The following is a 20,397-nucleotide window of genomic DNA, read 5'->3' as shown; positions in this document are numbered from 1 at the left end:
ACAAGCAATACCAAACAGAGAGGAGGTTCTGAAACTCTGTCTGATTGGTGCAGGAACTACAACCGATCACTCAACATCAAGAAAACAAAAAATGATAATTGCCTTCAGGAGGGCAAGAGGTCCTGGCCAATCAAGCCCTGTTATTCATAAAAGGTGAGTTAGTGGAAAGGGATTCCAGCTTCAGGTTTTTGTGGATGAACATGACTGAGAAGCTCTCTTGGTCTCTTGCAGCGAAATCTGGACCAACTGGAAAAAATCCGCAAAAAATGACAGATTGAATTTAATGCAGAAAAGCGCGAGGTGTGGCACTTCGGTAGGACCAATCAGGGTAGGTCTTGCATGGTGACTGGTAGGGCACTGAGGAACATGGTAGGCTGTTTCAATGGCTCAGCATGGACTAGATGGGCCAAAGGGCCTGTGGCTGACCCAGTACTTTTCTGTGACTCTATCATAATGACTATACTACCTGGGGTGCTTCTGGAGAGCTAATCTGCTCCAAACATTGCTGGCCAATTTTTATCAAAGTGCGATAGAGAGCATACTGACATACGTAATCACAGTGTTGTAGTCTAGCTGCAGTAAAACTGATCACACACCACTGCAACAAGTGATTAGTGTGGCTCAGCACATCACTGGGACTCAACTACTGGACTTGTAGACAAGCTACAACTCTAAACGCTAACGGCATGCTCATAACCTTATTAAAGAGCCAACCCATCCTGAACACTGTCTGTTCAATCTCCTGCCATCTGGTAGGAGATACAGAAACTCTTAGGCAAGACAATAAGACTGAAAAACAGCTTCTTCTCGGGGGTTTTCTACAGCCGAATAATGCTGCACCCCATCTTAACAATGGCATTTGACTGTTATGGACGATAAAATCACTTGTTGCGTGTAAATATGGGATTTTTTTTTTAATTTTATTTTTATTTGGATAAGGAATTCACAAATATCATGTACTTTTTTCACACATATAACCTTTTCCATTTTTTATATGTATAAAACTACAATTATTTATACATTCTTAAGTACACATTGAGATGATATAAAAGGAAAATAAACATTTAAATAGATAATTATGTACTGTGGTAAATCTAACCTATTAGGTTAAGTAATGAAATTAGTTGTTAAGAAAAATGGTAATAATAGTTTCCACACAACCCTTCTGGACCATTTCCACTGGTCCAAAATGTTGTATACAAGCCTATATAGCAACCATTGTAGGTGTTTATATCCTAATTTGTTCATGCTTGCTCCTGCCCGCAGACATAATTATCCAATCCCTATGTACTTATTTACTTAATTTTTTCATTTTTTTATCCCTTTCCCAAATCTTTCCCTTTACTTGAGTTAATTCTCTATTTTCCAAAAAAAAACAAAAAATAACCAAACATTTAGACTAAGGGTGCTTACGTTAGCAATATTACTGTGTTGATGAGAAGAGCAATATAAATCATTATGAGAGTCATCTAAAGTCTGCTCACATTGGGGTTATATATTCAATCCATTTATTCCAGATTTGATAAAAGTTTTCTTTTTGAGTTCTCAGGGAGTAAGTCAACTTTTCCATTTTAAATATTTCCAAGATAATTTCGTACCAATCTTCTAATGTAGGTGGTATTGGATTTAGCCATTTTCTAGTGATTGATTTCAGACCTATCAACAGTAGAATTAGAATTTTTCAAGATTCTGAATTCGGCTTGCAGTTCAATACCTAGTAAATCAGTTTCTCGCCTATATAATGCCCTCTCCCATGCTAAAAATGTAAATACACTGTATATTAAAGAGAAGTGGGAGAAAGAAGCGGGGTTGGTACCTTCAGAGGAGGCTTGGGGGAAAATCTGCAGCTTTCAATGGTCCTCGACTAATTCTTTGACTTGCAGAGAACATTGTTGGAAAAACATTATAGGATACTTCAAGACCCCATATCAGGAAAAATATGAAGATACAAATGTGATGTGTTGGAGAAGGTGCGGCTCCAAGGAGGCAAATCATTTTCATATTTTCTGGGATTGCCCTAAATTAAGTCTATTTTGGGAAGGTATTCATAGAACATTAGTTAAGGTACTTAGGTCCCAGATACCTCTGAACTTTGAGACGCTCTATTTGGAGCATGTATTGTTCCTTGAACAGAAGGAAGATATAAAGTTGCTGCAGGCCCTCTTAGTGGCAAATATGGGATTTTTAAAAAACAAATTAAGCCATATCATATTCATTATAAATATCTGTTTTGTAGGGGCAGGAGTAGCACCGTAATCTCATTGTCTTGAGCAATGGCAAGAAAGTTCTATTCTATGTCAAGTCAAGTCACTTTTATTGTCATTTCAACCATAACTGCTGGTACAGTACACAGTAAAATCAAAACAACGTTCCTCCAGGACCATGGTGCTATATGAAACAACACAAACCTACACTAGACGACCTGAAACAACACCAAACTACATTAGACTTCGGACCTACAGGGGACTACATAAAGTGCACAAAACAATGCAAGATAGTACAATAATTAATAAACAAGACATTAGGCAGAGCAAAGGACAAATTGCAATATAATAATAAATGATGTAAATGCAAACAATCTATTAACAGGAATTGAGAAAGAAATGAGCAAAAATTGCAAAGGGAGTGGAGTGTTGTGTGTGGATCTGTGTGTGTGTGTGTGTGTGTGTGTGTGTGTGTTGGTGTTAGACTAGACTCTGGGAATTGAGGAGTCTAATAGCTTGGGGGTATAAACTGTTACACAGTCTGGTCGTGAGAGCCAGTTCAACATCAAAACAAGCAATTGATCATCAATACCAAAAGCCTGCATGGATTAGAGAAATGGCAACAAATCGTTAAAAATGTGAAATTAGGTGTGCTAGAAAAATCATTGCAGGCACTACCCATTCATCAAAATATTTTTTTCCAAAAAATCCCTTCAGGAAAATGCTATAAGGCTATTAAAACAAAAATGTCATGCCATCTGAAAAGTGCCTTCACCCAGGTAGTTAATCTGATCAACCATTCCAGTTACTGTAGACCACCCCTACATTCCTCTATCTATTACCCCCATCACTGCACTGTACCTTAAACACCTTAAATCACTTTTTATAATGCTGTTTATATTGTAAATACATGCTGGTGTTTATGCATTTATGCACATTTTATCTCATATTTTAACTTTATTCTTTACATATTTTTTAGTCTCTATTTTGTTAAATATTGCCGCTCTTTTAGTTGCATGTACCACCAACTAATATTGATTGGCACCTGATTAGTTCCAAGGGTTTAGATGGGGCTGAGTTTGTAAAGTGTGTCCAGGACGGATTCCTGTCACAGTATGTGGACAGGCCGACCGGGGGAATGCCATACTAGATCTAGTACTAGCTAATGAACCGGGTCAGGTCACAGATCTCTCAGTGGGTGAGCATCTGGGGGACAGTGACCACCGCTCCCTGGCCTTTAGCATTATCATGGAAAAGGATAGAATCAGAGGGGACAGGAAAACTTTTAATTAGGGAAAGGAAAATTATGAGGCTATAAGGCTAGAACTTGCGGGTGTGAATTAGGATGATGTTTTTGCAGGGAAGTGTACTATGGACATGTGGTTTACAGATCTCTTGCGGGATGTTAGGGCTAAATTTGTCCCGGTGAGGAAGATAAAGAATGGTAGGGTGAAGGAACCATGGGTGACAAGTGAGGTGGAAAATGTAGTCAGGTGGAAGAAGGCAGCATACATGAGGTTTAGGAAGCAAGGATCAGATGGGTCTATTGAGGAATATAGGAAAGCAAGAAAGGAGCTTAAGAAGGGGCTGAGGAGAGCAAGAAAGGGGCATGAGAAGGCCTTGGCAAGCAGGGTAAAAGAAAATTCTTCAATTATGTGAAGGAAAAAAGGATGACAGGAGTGAAGGTAGGACTGATTAGAGATAAAGGTGGGAAGATGTGCCTGGAGGCTGTGGAAGTGAGTGAGGTCCTCAGTGAATACTTCTCTTTGGTATTCACCAATGAGAGGGAACTTGATGATGGTGAGGACAATATGAGTGAGGTTGATGTTCTGGACCATGTTAATATTAAGGGAGAGGAGGTGTTGGAGATGTTAAAATACATTAGGACAGATAAGTCCCCGGGGCCTGAGGGAATATTCCCCAGGCTGCTCCACGAGGTGAGAGAAGAGATTGCTGAGCCTCTGGCTAGGACCTTTATGTTCTCGTTGTCCACGGGAATGGTACCGGAGGATTGGAGGGAGGTGAATGTTGTCCCCTTGTTCAAAAAAGGTAGTAGGGATAGTCGGGGTAATTATAGACCAGTGAGCCTTACGTCTGTGGTGGGAAAGCTGTTGGAAAAGATTCTAAGAGGTAGGATCTATAGGCTTTTAGAGAATCATGGTCTGATCAGGGACAGTCAGCGTAGCTTTGTGAAGGGCTGATCGTGTCTAACAAGCCTGATAAAGTTCTTTGAGGAGGTGACCAGGCATATAGATGAGGGTAGTGCAGTGGATGTGATCTATATGGATTTTAGTAAGGTATTTGACAAGGTTCCACATGGTAGGCTTATTCAGAAAGTTAGAAGGCATGGGATCCAGGGAGTTTGGCCAGGTGGATTCAGAATTGGCTTGCCTGCAGAAGGCAGAGGGTGGTGGTGGAGGGAGTACATTCAGATTGGAGGATTGTGACCAGTGGTGTCCCACAAGGATCTGTTCTGGGACCTCTACATTTTATGATTTTGATTAACGACCTGGATGTGGGGGTAGAAGGGTGGGTTGGCAAGTTTGCAGACGACGCAAAGGTGGGTGGTGTTGTAGATAGTGTAGAGGATTGTCAAAGATTGCAGAGAGACATTGATAGGATGCAGAAGTGGGCTGAGAAGTGGCAGATGGAGTTCAACCCGGAGAAGTGTGAGGTGGCACACTTTCAAAGGACAAACTCCACGGCAGATTACAAAGTAAATGGCAGGATACTTGGTAGTGTGGAGGAGCAGAGGGATCTCGGGGTACATGTCCACAGATCCCTGAAAGTTGCCTCACAGGTGGATAGGGTAGTTAAGAAAGCTTATGGGGTGTTAGCTTTCAGAAGTCGAGGGATAGAGTTTAAGAGTCGCGATGTAATGATGCAGCTCTATAAAACTCTGGTTAGGCCACACTTGGAGTACTGTGCCCAGTTCTGGTCACCTCACTATAGGAAGGATGTAGAAGTATTGGAAAGGGTACAGAGGAGATTTACCAGAATGCTGCCTGGTTTAGAACGTATGCATTATGATCAAAGATTAAGGGAGCTAGGGTTTTACTCTTTGGAGAGAAGGAGGATGAGAGGAGACATGAGAGAGGTGTACAAGATAATAAGAGGAATAGATAGAGTGGATAGCCAGTGCCTCTTCCCCAGGGCACCGCTGCTGAATACAAGAGGACATGGCTTTAAGGTAAGGGGTGGGAAGTTCAAGGCGATATTAGAAGAAGGTTTTTTACTCAGAGAGTGGTTGGTGCGTGGAATGCACTGCCTGAGTCAGTGGTGGAGGCAGATACACTAGTGAAGTTTAAGAGACTACTAGACAGGTATATGGAGGAATTTAAGGTGGGGGCTTATATGGGAGGCAGGGTTTGAGGGTCGGCACAACATTGTGGGCCAAAGGGCCTGTACTGTGCTGTAATATTCTATGTTCTATGTTATATGTTAACTCACCACAACAAGTTCCTAATACACGCAAGTGTACAGTACTGTGCAGAATTTTTAGGCACATATCTATAGCTAGGGGGGCTAAGTCTTTTGCACAGTACTGTATATTGTGTCTTCCCAGTTCTCAAATGACACTTAATATTACTGAGCTAAAACAAATCTAAGTGCTCTCATTTCTGATTCCCAGCCACCTTTCTACTTTAACCAATATACAGTACTGCGCAAGTCTTAGGCACTGTAGCTACATATTTGAGCCTGGGACTTTGGCACACTACTGTGTATGGCAAATAAAGTTGATCTTTGATGTTAATTACAGATGTTGATAGGTGTTTATTACCACAGTTGTTCTGATCAGGAACATATGTCTGAAAGGACAGATCCACAGAGTCCAAAGGCCATGCCTGACCAGTGTGTGGAACCACTGGATGGTACACAATGGTGGCTTACTGATAGACCAATGGAGAACATTTCTCTGTCACAAACTCACTAGTCAACTATATAAGTTGCTTTGTTCATGAATTGAAGGCAGGTACTTGCAAATCCCAAAAATATCTGCTGGGACTTTTTCCAAATAAACAACAATTGAAACAGACTCAGTAGTCACTTTATTGGGCAGCTCCCATTCCTAATAAACCATATGCTGCTGGTCTTCTGCTGCTGCAGTACTTCCAATTCAAAGTTCGATGTGGAGTGTGTTCAGAGATGCTCTTCTGCACACCACTGTTGCAATGTGTGGTTATTTCAGTTATTGTCACCTTCCTGTCAGCTTGGAGTGGAGCTCTGACCTCTCTCATGAACAAAGCATTCTTGCCCACAGAACTGCTGTCACTAGCTGTTTCTTTTTTTAATTTTTGCATCATTCTCTGTAAGCTCTGGAAACCGTGTGTGAAAATCCAAAAAGCTCAGCAGTTTCTGAGATACTGAACTCACCCCATATGGCAACAACGATCATTGCACAGTCAAGCTAACATTTCTCCCATTCTGATATTTGGTCTGTACTCCAGCTGAATGTTTTGATCATGTCTGCATGTCTTTATGCATTGAGTGCTGCCACATGTTTGGGTGATCAGATATTTCCATCAACGAGCAGATGTACGGGTAATGGTACTGAATCTGTGGTTGCACTTCTGGTGAACAATGAGATTTGAGCCAGAGGATGGTGAATTTGTGGAACTTAGTACCACAGGCAGCTGTGGAGGTATTTAAGGCAGAGCTTAATAGGTTCGTGATTGACGATGGCATCAAAGGTCATGGGGAGAAGACTGGGGAGTGAGGCTGAGGAGGGGAAAAAGGATCAGCTGTGATTGAATGGCAGAGCAGACTTGATGGGTCAAATGGCCTAATTCTGCTCCTACCTCTTATGGTCTTATGGTCTTATTTTCCTGAACCATTGAAGAACCAGCAAGCTGAACATTTTCATTTATTCTCTTTATCAAACTGATGAATGTTTGGTCATCATAATCAAATCTATCACCAAAAACTATGGAACAGATGATATTGCCAACAGTAGCACTGAACTGAATGGTTGGATTAAACTCTTGGCCTGCAGAGACAGAGATCATTCACAAGTTACTGAAAATGCTGAATACCATTTGACTCTTTATTAAGTGTCCTGAATAGTCTTTCAGTTTCCTCTTTGAATTCAACATATTTCTGGTGTTTTTCACTTACTGATTTCTATATGTTATGTACAGTGCCTATAAATATTATTCATCCCCCCCCTCCGGAAGTTTTCTGTGCTTAATTGTTTTACAACATTGAATCACCATGGATTTAATTTGGCTTTTTTGACACTGGTAACACAAAAAGACTCTTTTATGTTACAGTGAAAACAGATCTCTACAAAGTGGCCTAAATTAATTACAAATAATAAAAGAAACAAAATAATTGATCGCATAAGTATTTCCCCCCTTTAATATGACTCACCAAATCATTATGGGTGCAGCCAAATGGTTTTAGAAGTCACTTAGTTAGTTAAATGGAGATATATGTTTGGAGACCTGTGTGCAGTCAAGGTGTTGCAATTGATTGCAGCAAAAATACACTTACACCTAGAAGATCCAACTAATGACGAGTCAGTGAAGAAGAAGAAGAAAGCCCTTAACTCCGACTGGAGTCATCGGGCAGCTGTCATAACGGCCTGTTTTTAGCAGGCTTTCCTATTTTGACAAGCCTGAGTTGCTAGATAGATGGAAAGTATGCAAGGGAGCTGGCTGGATTCGAACTTGTGAGCCTTCGCTCTGAAGTCCGGCGCTGATGCCACTACTCCACCAGCCGGCAAGTTATATATCTCTCGTTACATGCACGTGCAGTGCAACTCTTTGAGTGATTGTGTGGAAAATTAGAAGTTAATAACTCATGTCCTTTTACTTTAGGCTACAAACTTATCAACCACTCCTGCTGTGGACCACTTTCTGGAGGTCCAAGACGCCGACTTCTACAAAGAAGGGATCAGTATGCTGCATGACTGCTGATGAAGAGTGTAAATGTAGGAGAGGACTATGTTGAAAAGTAAATGTGCTAGGTTTTCTAAAATTGATTCCGTCTTCCTTATCAATCACCCCTCATATATTGTGGTTATATGTTTGTGGTGATTAGATGCGAGATGCACAATGTTACAATTTCATATATAGTTTATAACCAATTAGTAGGATGATATTTTCAGAACAGGGCATCATTTATGATTTCTCTTTAAGGTAAGGGATATGTTTTACATATTTTCTGAAATTTGGGCACTTATGTCAGGATATTTCAGGAAATTGTTGATATGTATTAATAGTCATGAATGAAACCAAGTAAATTTTTTATACTAATCACCATGAATATTGTCATTGCTGCTATTTTCCAGTTCTGGCTATTTATTATTATTATCTGTTTATATTTAGACAATTTGCATCATTGGTTGCTTGTCAGTATTTGTTTGAGTGTTGTTTTTCATTGATTCTATTGTATTTCACTGTTCTATTGTGAATGCCTGCAGGAAAATGACTCTCAGGGTACTATCTGCTGACATAATGTACTTGGGCAATAAATTTGAACTTTCAACTCTTTATTAAGTAACCTGAATTGACTCTTTTTGTTGATGTCTAGTTCTTGACTTTGGCAGCATAGTTTAGTACAAAGACAAACATCAGTCAGGTCAGTAACCAGTGAGCTAAAGGCTGAGCAAACACACATTGAGACACCAAGGGGTTTTTCTGGAATACATATTCCTGGTACTTTTTAATGCACTGATGAAACACACTGCTTCCCATTCCACTGCGGATAGACTGAATGAGCTAGGGCGTTTGTTTTTGGAGTGAAGGAAGATGGGAGGTGACTTGATGGAGGTTTACAAGAGACGTTGATTGAGTGGACAGCCAGAGACTTTGTCCCAGTGTGGAAATGGCTAATATGAGGGGGGATAAATTTAAGGTGATTGATGGAAAGTACGGAGGAGATGTTAGTAAGTATTCACACAGAGAGTGGTGAGTGCATGAAAAGTGCTGGTGGAGGCAGATATATCAGAGACATTTAGGAAAATCTTAGATAGCAACATGGACAATCAAAGCATGGAGGGCTATGTCAGAGGGAAGGTTTAGATTAATAATCTTACAGTAGGTTAAAAGGACAACACAATATTGTGGGCTGAAGGGCCTTTACTATACAGCAATGTTCTATGTTTTATGCTTTTTATGTTTACTCACTTGGACTTACCTTTATGGAATTCAAACACTTTTATCATGAAATGGGCTTCTTTAATGATTTTACCTTCAATAGTTTTCTTGCCCATCCCAAAGTCCTGTAGAGTGGACATGGTGAACCTTTGCATTTGCCTCCAAGATTCCCCATTACTCAAAAGGATGCCTACAATTATTCAGACAAGTTGTCAATGCAACCTGCTACCAAAATTAAAACTGATGAAAAATGAGGAAATATGCTTTCTATCTAATGGAGTGACAGTGGTGACTTATCGCTACCAGACTCACGTTAGGCAATTCACTACTCAACTCTTAATTAATTTGGAGCTTTTATTTTAACTTCTCAACACAAATATCAATGGGGCAGCACGGTAGTGTAATGGTTAGCACAAGGCTTTGCAGAACAGGTGACCGGGGTTTATTTGCAACTGTTGCCTCTAAGGAGTTTATAACTTCTCTCTGTGATCACATGGGCTGGAAAAGCCTGTTCTGCAAAGTAGCTCAACAAATAATTAATTAAATAAGCAATGTTAACCCAGGCCAACAATTTAAGTCATGAATCTTATTCTTCCCTCTCTCCCAAAACTGCACCCAATCAGCGAGGAGGAGCACACGAGGAAGCAGTGATATCACTTCGGTATGTGGCTGAAGCTTACAAAACAGTAGTGCTTCATGGCAGATTGCGGAGCTGGTTGCATCCAATCAGTGAACGGGATGTATTGGAAAGGTGAATAATAATCAGGTAGGAACAAGCGGAGCGGTCGTTGTATGAGTGGGTCAGTGTTGGAGTGTCATTGGCTCATTGGGCTTAGGCAATATCAGGCTGATAAGTTTCTTTTCCTTCTGTATTTGTCATAAGGGGAGCACTGGGAGCGGATCCAAGTGCAAGACACAGACTCTGAAGTACTAGGAACTGGACTAGATTTAGGGGCGGGACTGGAAGAAGAACTAGGAACCTGGAACTTGGAACCTGGACAAGGACTCCGAGCCAGAGACTGGACAAGGAACCGAAACCTGTGTCTTGACTTGGGCTCAGACCCCGGATCTAGGTGAGGATATGTCATGGCTACAGGACTGGTTGAGGCACATGGACAGGACGAGAACACAAAGCCTTGACTTGGACGTGGCGTGGACTAGGTGAGGTTCTTGGATGTGACTTGCACTAGATGAGGTTCTTGGACAGTACGAGAGAATCCAGCACCGGGCTGGAAGAGATACTCCTGGGCTGGGCGAGAACACAAAGCCTTGATTTGCTCGCAGGAGAGACAGGAACGCAGAGCCTCGCTTGAGGGATAGACAGGAACGCAGAACACAAAGCCGGGAACCTTCCTTGGGAGCAGGACGTAGGGCCGGGACTAATCCACAGAACATAGAGCCGGGACCCTTCCTTGGGAACAGGACATAGGGCTGCGACTAATACACAGAATGTTGAACACGACAAGATGGTTTCTAACACTAGGTAGCGGCAAACAGCCGGACCTACATAGCAAAGGCGTGGACACAGAGGCAGTTCAAAACAACAGTAGACAGTTCCTTATCTTGCTCCAGTGGTTGAACTTGACAGTGGTGCAGGCGAAGTTTGCAGACGAGGGTTACAGGCCAGGCAAAGCTTTACACGAGGCAAGGCAAGGCAAGGTGAGGCTTCAGTCTAGGCAAGGCTTCAGGCGAGGCAAGGCTTCAGAAGGAAGGGGCAAAGAAGGGGTTTGGACAGGAACAATCCAGCAGCCAAGCCCTGGTCTCTAGAGGTATTTATGTGTCTGCCCAAACGCGAATCATGTGCCTTCATTAGCGCAACCAACAGAACAATGGAAAACCGGAAAACCTGGAATACGGATGCATGGACCAGGCCGTGAACCGAAATGCGGACTTTACAGATTGGACCATGACATTATTCTTCATTCCTCTTTTGTTAGGGCCCAGTTAGTGCAGCAAGAATGGCTCCGGGGCTGTGTTTTGTTCTGTGTGTGAAATGGGGAAATTCTGGGAGTTCATCACACTGCTGGATAACCATAACTGCACCAGGTGCACTGAGTTGCAGCTCCTTATAGAATATGTTAAGGAACTGCAGCTCGATGACCTTTGACTCATATAAAAGTCATAGATAGGAGCTGCAGGAAGCTGGTCACCCCTAGGATTCAGGAGTGCAGTACCTGGGTGACTGCCAGGAGAAGGAAGGGAAATGGGCAGCCACAGATTACCCCTGTGACCTTTACCCTCAATCATAGCTTTGGAGACTGTTGAGGGGGATGACCCACTGCATGGAGCCTCTGTGACCGGTTGATGAATACAAGGCTGAAAGGTGTTATATATGAGCATCTCACAAACAATGCCTTATTTGGAAATGATCTCTATTTCAGCTGGTTATCAGTAGATGCTTTATTTTGTTCACTTCTAAGTGGTTTGATCCAGTTACATCCGAGCAAAACCAGTTCACAAAATGGAGGTTGCAGAATAGTCTCGCAAAATGGCATCACCCATTGCTTCTACCACATGGCTAGAACAAAGACATCTGGTCTGCCTTTTTCCATTGTCTTTGACTCATTGCAGTTAGATGTTTCCTTTTATATTTATTTACTTCATGGCCAATAATAAAACATATCTACACCAAACACCAAGTAAACACCTCTGTTCTTACATTGCTATCTGACTTCCCAGGTCATGACTGTCCAATCATATGCTGGTACTATGGGTAAATTATAGTAGCCAATGACCCCAATAACCTGCATGTGTATTGTTACTGCGATCAACACTGGCAAAGATAACAGGTAGAACAAATTCTTTAAAATATGGCCACACAATCTTTTATAGTGCCCTGATGAAAGTCCAGCTTAGTGACTCATCAGACCAGCAGTCCCCAACCACCGCGCCGCAGAGCATGCTCTGCCAGGCCACGAGGAAACGATATGATTCAGCGATAGGAGTCAGCTGCACCTTTCCTCATTCCCCGTCACGGCCACTGTTGAGCCATTACGCATGCGAGGTCATTACCTGCGCGTCATCCATTTCAGCGCTGGAAGGGTTTCAGAGGGATACCTTTAGTTGAGTAGGGAATGATATCGCGAAAGAATGTGGAGTGGTTGATCTGAGGATAAGTCCTTCAGTAGTTTATCCGGTTGTAGCTCCATGGAAGCTTGTATGGCCTGACATAGACTGGCATTTGTTAGAGGTAAAAAGGAAAGAAAGATATAAAACAGATTTGGTAAATGCATTTAACTGTCATGTGATGGAAGAGTATAGTGATTACACTCACATTTATACAGATGGTGCGAAGGAACCTGAAACAGGAGTGACAGGGTTTCGGGTGGTAATACCAGCAAAAGAAATTGGAATCAGCAGAAGAACATCTAATAAGTTAGGGGTGTTTACAGTGGAGATGCTGGCAGTGTTGGTTGCATTGCAATGGGTGCAGAAAGCCAGACAAGCCAAAGCATTGATATGTTCAGATTCATCGTCAGTTCTAGCAAGTTTAAGGTCTTTTCACACAGTCGGCAAGATGTACTTTATGAAGTCCTTCAGTTAGTTATGTTACGTATCCCGTAACTGGGTTGCCAAACCAGCAGAAATGGATCACTCAGTTGGAGTCTGGATTACTAGAACTAAGAAAGCTTTATTAAAGAAACAAGCAACACAGTACTCTAATCAGAAGGATATTAAATGCAACAGTTCAGCAATGATAAACACACATGTACACAGAATTAGGATAACAGGATCAATCAAGCTCTATCGTCGTATAGGGGTAAATGACCAGTTTCAAAGTGACGCAAAGTTCAGTTCAATTGAGTTCAGTTCAGTTCACAGTAATCACTGCCGTGGCGATGTATAGTGGGGGGAAGGAGAGAGAGAGCAAAAACGAATGAATATTCAAACGGCTTCCACATAGACCTTCGATATTCCTCGCAGTCAGCTTTCGGGCGAGCCCTTTGTGATGTCTTCTGAGGTCACCGACCGTGACCCCTCCGTTTCCAGATACGATCGTTTCTCTGCGGCGAACCTGGCACCCAGGCAAGGGCGGACACACACCAGGTTCCCGCCAGTCGTACCTTTCCACCCTGTGCGTCTATGGCTTGGTCCCGCGACAAGCCCTCCAAAACTCCCACCGACTTGTGGGAGGCGCACCGCTTCCAGGGTCTCGTTACCTCGTGGTGTCGTGTGTGTGCCATTGTTTTCCTTATCTCTCTTTCTTCTGAAGACAGGTGGCAGACCAACTGCTGATCCCACTGGTGCCAGCACAGGACAGCTAACATCTTAATCTATGTGTATTCTCGTCACAGTTACAAGAATTGCAAATCAGGGAGGTCAGGTAAATTTTCTATGGGTTCCAGCACATGTAGGGGTGAAGGGGAATGAGAGGGTGGATGAGTTGGCAAAGAGGGCGTTAAAGAAAGAAAATGTGGAAATGCACATTAGTATCAGTAAAGCAGAGGTTAAGTGTGTAATCTGGGAAAAAGTCAACCAAATGTGGCAAGAAAGATGGGACAGGAAGGGGATAGGGAGGCATTTATATCAAATACAAAAGAGTGTTGCAGGTACTAAGGTAGGTAATGGAAACAGAAGAGAGGAAACTGTGTGGACTAGGTTAAGGCTGGGGCATTGTGCATTAAAGAAAACATTGAAAATGATAGGGAAACACCAGACAGGATTGTGTGAGGAATGTCAGGAAGAGGAGTCAGTAGAACATGCAGTTTTGTGTTGCAGGAAGTATGGGATACAGAGAGAGATGATGTGAAATAAATTAAGGGAGTTGGGGGTGCAGGAATTCACATTAAAGGGTTGCTGGGCATGGGTGAGAGAGCACAAGTCCGGGTAATTTTAGCGTGTGTGTGCGCGCGCGCGCGATTGGGTGAAGGAATTTAGAATATATGTCTAGTGCACATTCTGGAGCAGAGGCTGGCGGTAATGCAACATTAAGCTGGATGCCAACCGCCGTGAAACAAGATACAGACAGACAGACAGCGCTGGAAGAAGATCAACTCCCCGAGCTTGCAAATGACGGCGGGCTGAAAAGTATGTTTGACATAACATCTCTGCCGGCATTCTGGATCAAAGTCAAGACTCAATATCCTGAGATAGCTACGAAAGTACTGAAAACGTTGCTTCCATTTCCAACGTCTCTCTGCAATGAATGCAACGAAAACTAAATTGCGGAATAGACTGGACATTAGGAACCCCGTTCGACTATCGCTGTCTCTCATCACCCTTCGATAGGACCGTCTTGTTGCAGGAAAACAAGCCCAGGGCTCCCACTGATTCAGCGATATTGGTGTGTTGCAATGATTTTATATGTTCATACGGGGAAAATATGTGCTGCGTGTTTAATATCCAAACGATACTTAAAATGTTACGATGCTATTGACTTATATAACTATATAATAATTACAGCACGGAAACAAGCCACCTCTGCCCTTCTAGTCCGTGCTGAACGCTACTCTCACCTGGTCCCTCCGACTTGCACTCAGCCCATAACCATTCATTTCTTTCCTGTCCATATACCTATCCAATTTTTCTTTAAATGATAATATCGAACCTGCCTCTACCACTTCTACTGGAAGTTCGTTCAACATTTACTTCAAGCTTCCCTGTCCTCCCCCGATAATTGACTTATCACTATATTCATGCGAGGAAAATATGCGCTGTGTGTTTAATATTAAATTCGTTAGATAAACCCTTTTAGAAGGAAATTGAGTGTATTAGCTACTTATCCCCGATATTCCGGTCGTGATTAACATCCCCCATCCCCCCCCCAACACCGAGCAGAATCGCCAAAAACGACTTGTAGAAAAAAAACGTACACGTATGCGCACTGGTGCCCGCGCAAGGCTTCATGGTCATCGTAGTCTTTCTCGGGGTAAACCCGGCGTATTTGACTGCTACTCTTGTCCGTTGACAACCCTACCCCCCACCCCACCCCGGTCGGCCGGTCCACAAGAATATTATCAATATGAAACCGGTCCGCAGTGCGAAAAAGGTTGGGGACCCCTGGCTTAAAGGACTGCTTTCAATCAGTGGACTGGATGATATTCAGGGATTCATTTTCAAGTCTTATTGAATACACCAGAGTTATCACCAACTTCATCAAGACTTGTGTGGATGAGTGTGTGCCTCCAAGAACATACCTGACATGCCAAAAGCAAAGGCCATGGTTGAACCAGGGGATTTGAAGTCTGCTGAGGGCTGGTGAGACAGTAGGTCTACAGCAGATGTAACTACATTGGCTCTCCACTTGGCCTTGCAATGCCTGGAAAATACTAATACTTAGGTCAGGCTGCTGTTTATTGTCTACAGCTCAGCGTTTAAGACAATTGTACCATCAGTTCTAATCAAAAAGGGCCAAAACCACAAACATTTAACCACAATATACGAGGGGTGATTGATAAGGTAGACGGAATCAATTTTAGGAAACCTAGCACATTTACTTTTCAACATAGTCCTCTCCTACATTTACACACTTCATCCAGTGGTCATGCAGCATACAGATCCCTTCTTTGTAGAAGTCGGCGTCTTGGACCTCCAGAAAGTAGTTCACAGGAGGAGTGATTGATAAGTTCGTGGCCTAAAGTAGAAGGACATGAGTTATTAACTTCAAATTTTCCACATAATCACTCAAAGAGTTGCACTGCACGTGCATGTAACGAGAGATATATAACTTGCCGGCTGGTGGAGTACTGGCATCAGCACCTGACTTCAGAGCGAAGGCTCCCGAGTTCGAATCCAGCCAGTTCCCTTGCATACTTTCCATCTATGCTGGGTGGAGCATCAATCTAGCAGCTCAGGCTTGTCAAAATAGGAAAGCCTGCTAAAAACAGGCCGTTATGACAGCTGCCCGGTGACTCCAGTCAGAGTTAAGGGCTTTCTTCTTCTTCTTCACTGACTCATCATCAGTTGGATCTTCTAGCTGCAAGTATATTTTTGCTGCAATCAATTGCAACACCTTGACTGCACACAGGTCTCCAAACATAGATCTCCATTTAACTAATTAAGTGACTTCTAAAACCATTTGGCTGCACCCATGATGATTTGGTGAGTCATATTAAAGGGGGGAAATAATTATGTGATCAATTATTTTGTTTCTTTTATTATTTGTAAATAATTAGGCCACCTGGTAGAGATCTGTTTTCACTGTAACATAAAAGAGTCCTTTTGTGTTACCAGTGTCAAAAAAGCCAAATTAAATCCATGGTGATTCAATGTTGTAAAACAATTAAACACAGAAAGCTTCCGGGGGGGGGGGGATGAATAATATTTATAGGCACTGTACATAACATATAGAAATCAATAAGTGAAAATCACCAGAAATATGTTGAATTCAAAGAGGAAACTGAAAGACTATTCAGGACACTTAATAAAGAGTCGAATGGTATTCTGCATTTTCCGTAACTTGTGAATGATCTGTGTTTCTGCAGGCCAAGAATTTAATCCAACCATTCAGTTAAATGCCGCTGTGGGCAATATCATCTGTTCCATAGTTTTTGGTGATAGATTTGATTATGATGACCAAACATTCATCAGTTTGATAAAGAGAATAAAGGAAAATGTTCAGCTTGCTGGTTCTTCAATGGTTCAGGTAAGTAAGACCATAAGACCATAAGACATAGGCGCAGAATTAGGCCATTTGACCCATCAAGTCTGCTCTGCCATTCAATCACAGCTGATCCTTTTTCCCCTCCTCAGCCTCACTCCCCAGTCTTCTCCCCATGACCTTTGATGCCATCGTCAATCAAGAACCTATTAAGCTCTGCCTTAAATACCTCCACAGCTGCCTGTGGTACTAAGTTCCACAAATTCACCATCCTCTGGCTCAAATCTCATTGTTCACCAGAGTGTGCAACCACACATTCAGTACCATTACCCGTACGTCTGCTCGTTGATGGAAATATCTGATCACCCAGTCATGTGGCAGCACTCAATGCATAAAGACATGCAGACATGATCAAAACATTCAGCTGGTGTTCAGACCAAATATCAGAATGGGGGGAAATGTTAGCTTGACTGTGCAATGATCGTTGTTGCCATAAGGGGTGAGTTCAGTATCTCAGAAACTGCTGATCTTTTTGGATTTTCACACACAGTTTCCAGAGCTTACAGAGAATGATGCAAAAATTAAAAAAAGAAACAGCTAGTGACAGCAGTTCTGTGGGCAAGAATGCTTTGTTCATGAGAGAGGTCAGAGCTCCACTCCAAGCTGACAGGAAGGTGACAATAACTGAAATAACCACACATTGCAACAGTGGTGTGCAGAAGAGCATCTCTGAACACACACCACATCGAACTTTGAATTGGAAGTATCGCAGCAGCAGAAGACCAGCAGCATATGGTTTATTAGGGACGGGAGCTGCCCAATAAAGTGACTACTGAGTCTGTTTCAATTGTTGTTTATTTGGAAAAGTCCCAGCAGATATTTTTGGGATTTGCAAGTACCTGCCCTTCAATTCATGAACAAAGCAACTTATATAGTCGACTAGTGAGTTTGTGACAGAGAAATGTTCTCCATTGGTCTATCAGTTGGCCGCCATTGTGTACCATCCAGTGGTTCCACACATTGGTCAGATATGGCCTTTAGACTCTGTGGATCTGTCCTTTCAGACATATGTTCCTGATCAGAACAACTGTGGTAATAAACACCTATTAACAACTGTAATTAACATCAAAGATCAACTTTATTTGCCATACACAGTAGTGTGCCAAAGTCCCAGGCTCAAATATGTAGCTACAGTGCCTAAGACTTTTGCGCAGTACTGTATATTGGTTAAAGTAGAAAGGTGGCTGGGAATCAGAAATGAGAGCACTTAGATTTGTTTTAGCTCAGTAATATTAAGTGTTATTTGAAAACTGGGAAGACATAATATACAATACTGTGCAAAAGATATAGCCCCCCCCCCTAGCTATAGATATGTGCCTAAGAATTCTGCACGGCACTGTACATTTGTGTGTATTAGGAACTTGTTGTGATGAGTTAACAAAGAACATAGAATATTACAGCACAGTACAGGCCCTTTGGCCCACAATGTTGTGCCGACCCTCAAAACCTGCCTCCCATATAAGCCCCCACCTTAAATTCCTCCATATACCTGTCCAGTAGTCTCTTAAACTTCACTAGTGTATCTGCCTCCACCACTGACTCAGGCAGTGCATTCCACGCACCAACCACTCTCTGAATAAAAAACCTTCTTCTAATATCCCCCTTGAACTTCCCACCCCTTACCTTAAAGCCATGTCCTCTTGTATTGAGCAGTGGTGCCCTGGGGAAGAGGCGATGGCTATCCACTCTATCTATTCCTCTTATTATCTTGTACACCTCTCTCATGTCTCCTCTCATCCTCCTTCTCTCCAAAGAGTAAAACCCTGGCTCCCTTAATCTCTGATCATAATGCATACGTTCTAAACCAGGCAGCATTCTGGTAAATCTCCTCTGTACCCTTTCCAATGCTTCTACATCCTTCCTATAGTGAGGTGACCAGAACTGGGCACAGTACTCCAAGTGTGGCCTAACCAGAGTTTTATAGAGCTGCATCATTACATCGCGACTCTTAAACTCTATCCCTCGACTTCTGAAAGCTAACACCCCATAAGCTTTCTTAACTACCCTATCCACCTGTGAGGCAACTTTCAGGGATCTGTGGACATGTACCCCGAGATCCCTCTGCTCCTCCACACTACCAAGTATCCTGCCATTTATTTTGTAATCTGCCGTGGAGTTTGTCCTTCGAAAGTGTGCCACCTCACACTTCTCCGGGTTGAACTCCATCTGCCACTTCTCAGCCCACTTCTGCATCCTATCAATGTCTCTCTGCAATCTTTGACAATCCTCTACACTATCTACAACACCACCAACCTTTGCGTCGTCTGCAAACTTGCCAACCCACCCTTCTACCCCCACATCCAGGTCGTTAATAAATATCACAAAAAGTAGAGGTCCCAGAACAGATCCTTGTGGGACACCACTAGTCACAATCCTCCAATCTGAATGTACTCCCTCCACCACCACCCTCTGCCTTCTGCAGGCAAGCCAATTCTGAATCCACCTGGCCAAACTTCCCTGGATCCCATGCCTTCTAACTTTCTGAATAAGCCTACCATGTGGAACCTTGTCAAATGCCTTACTAAAATCCATATAGATCACATCCACTGCACTACCCTCATCTATATGCCTGGTCACCTCCTCAATGAACTCTATCAGGCTTGCTAGACACAATCTGCCCTTCACAAAGCCACGCTGACTGTCCCTGATCAGACCATGATTCTCTAAATGCCTATAGATCCAACCTCTTAGAATCTTTTCCAACAGCTATCTCACCACATCCGTAAGGCTCACTGGTCTATAATTACCCCGACTATCCCTACTACCTTTTTTGAACAAGGGGACAACATTCACCTCCCTCCAATCCTCCAGTACCATTCCCATGGACAACGAGGACATAAAGATCCTAGCCAGAGACTCAGCAATCTCTTCTCTCACCTCGTGGAGCAGCCTGGGGAATATTCCCTCAGGCCCTGGGGACTTATCTGTCCTAATGTATTTTAACATCTCCAACACCTCCTCTCCCTTAATATTAACATGGTCCAGAACATCAACCTCACTCATATTGTCCTCACTATCATCAAGTTCCCTCTCATTGGTGAATACCGAAGAGAAGTATTCACTGAGGACCTCGCTCACTTCCACAGCCTCCAGGCACATCTTCCCACCTTTATCTCTAATCAGTCCTACCTTCACTCCTGTCATCCTTTTTTCCTTCACATAATTGAAGAATGCCTTGGGGTTTTCTTTTACCCTACTCGCCAAGGCCTTCTCATACCCCCTTCTTGCTCTTCTCAGCCCCTTCTTAAGCTCCTTTCTTGCTTTCCTATATTCCTCAATAGACCCATCTGATCCTTGCTTCCTAAACCTCATGTATGCTGCCTTCTTCCACCTGACTAGATTTTCCACCTCACTTGTCACCCATGGTTCCTTCACCCTACCATTCTTTATCTTCCTCACCGGGACAAATTTAGCCCTAACATCCCGCAAGAGATCTCTAAACCACATGTCCATAGTACACTTCCCTGCAAAAACATCATCCTAATTCACACCC

The 20,397-nt window shown here is 42.7% G+C and overlaps 1 pseudogene; it reads left to right on the top strand.

Moving 5' to 3' along the window:
- The window catches only part of LOC140203175 (cytochrome P450 2K1-like), a 210,827-nt pseudogene that overhangs the window by 176,936 nt on the left and 13,494 nt on the right, over window positions 1-20,397 (top strand).

The sequence above is a fragment of the Mobula birostris genome, chromosome 9 (assembly GCF_030028105.1).
Source record: "Mobula birostris isolate sMobBir1 chromosome 9, sMobBir1.hap1, whole genome shotgun sequence".
Taxonomy (NCBI): domain Eukaryota; kingdom Metazoa; phylum Chordata; class Chondrichthyes; order Myliobatiformes; family Myliobatidae; genus Mobula; species Mobula birostris.
The sequence above is the reverse complement of the archived record's forward strand: the minus strand, read 5'-3'. Positions and strand labels throughout refer to the sequence as shown.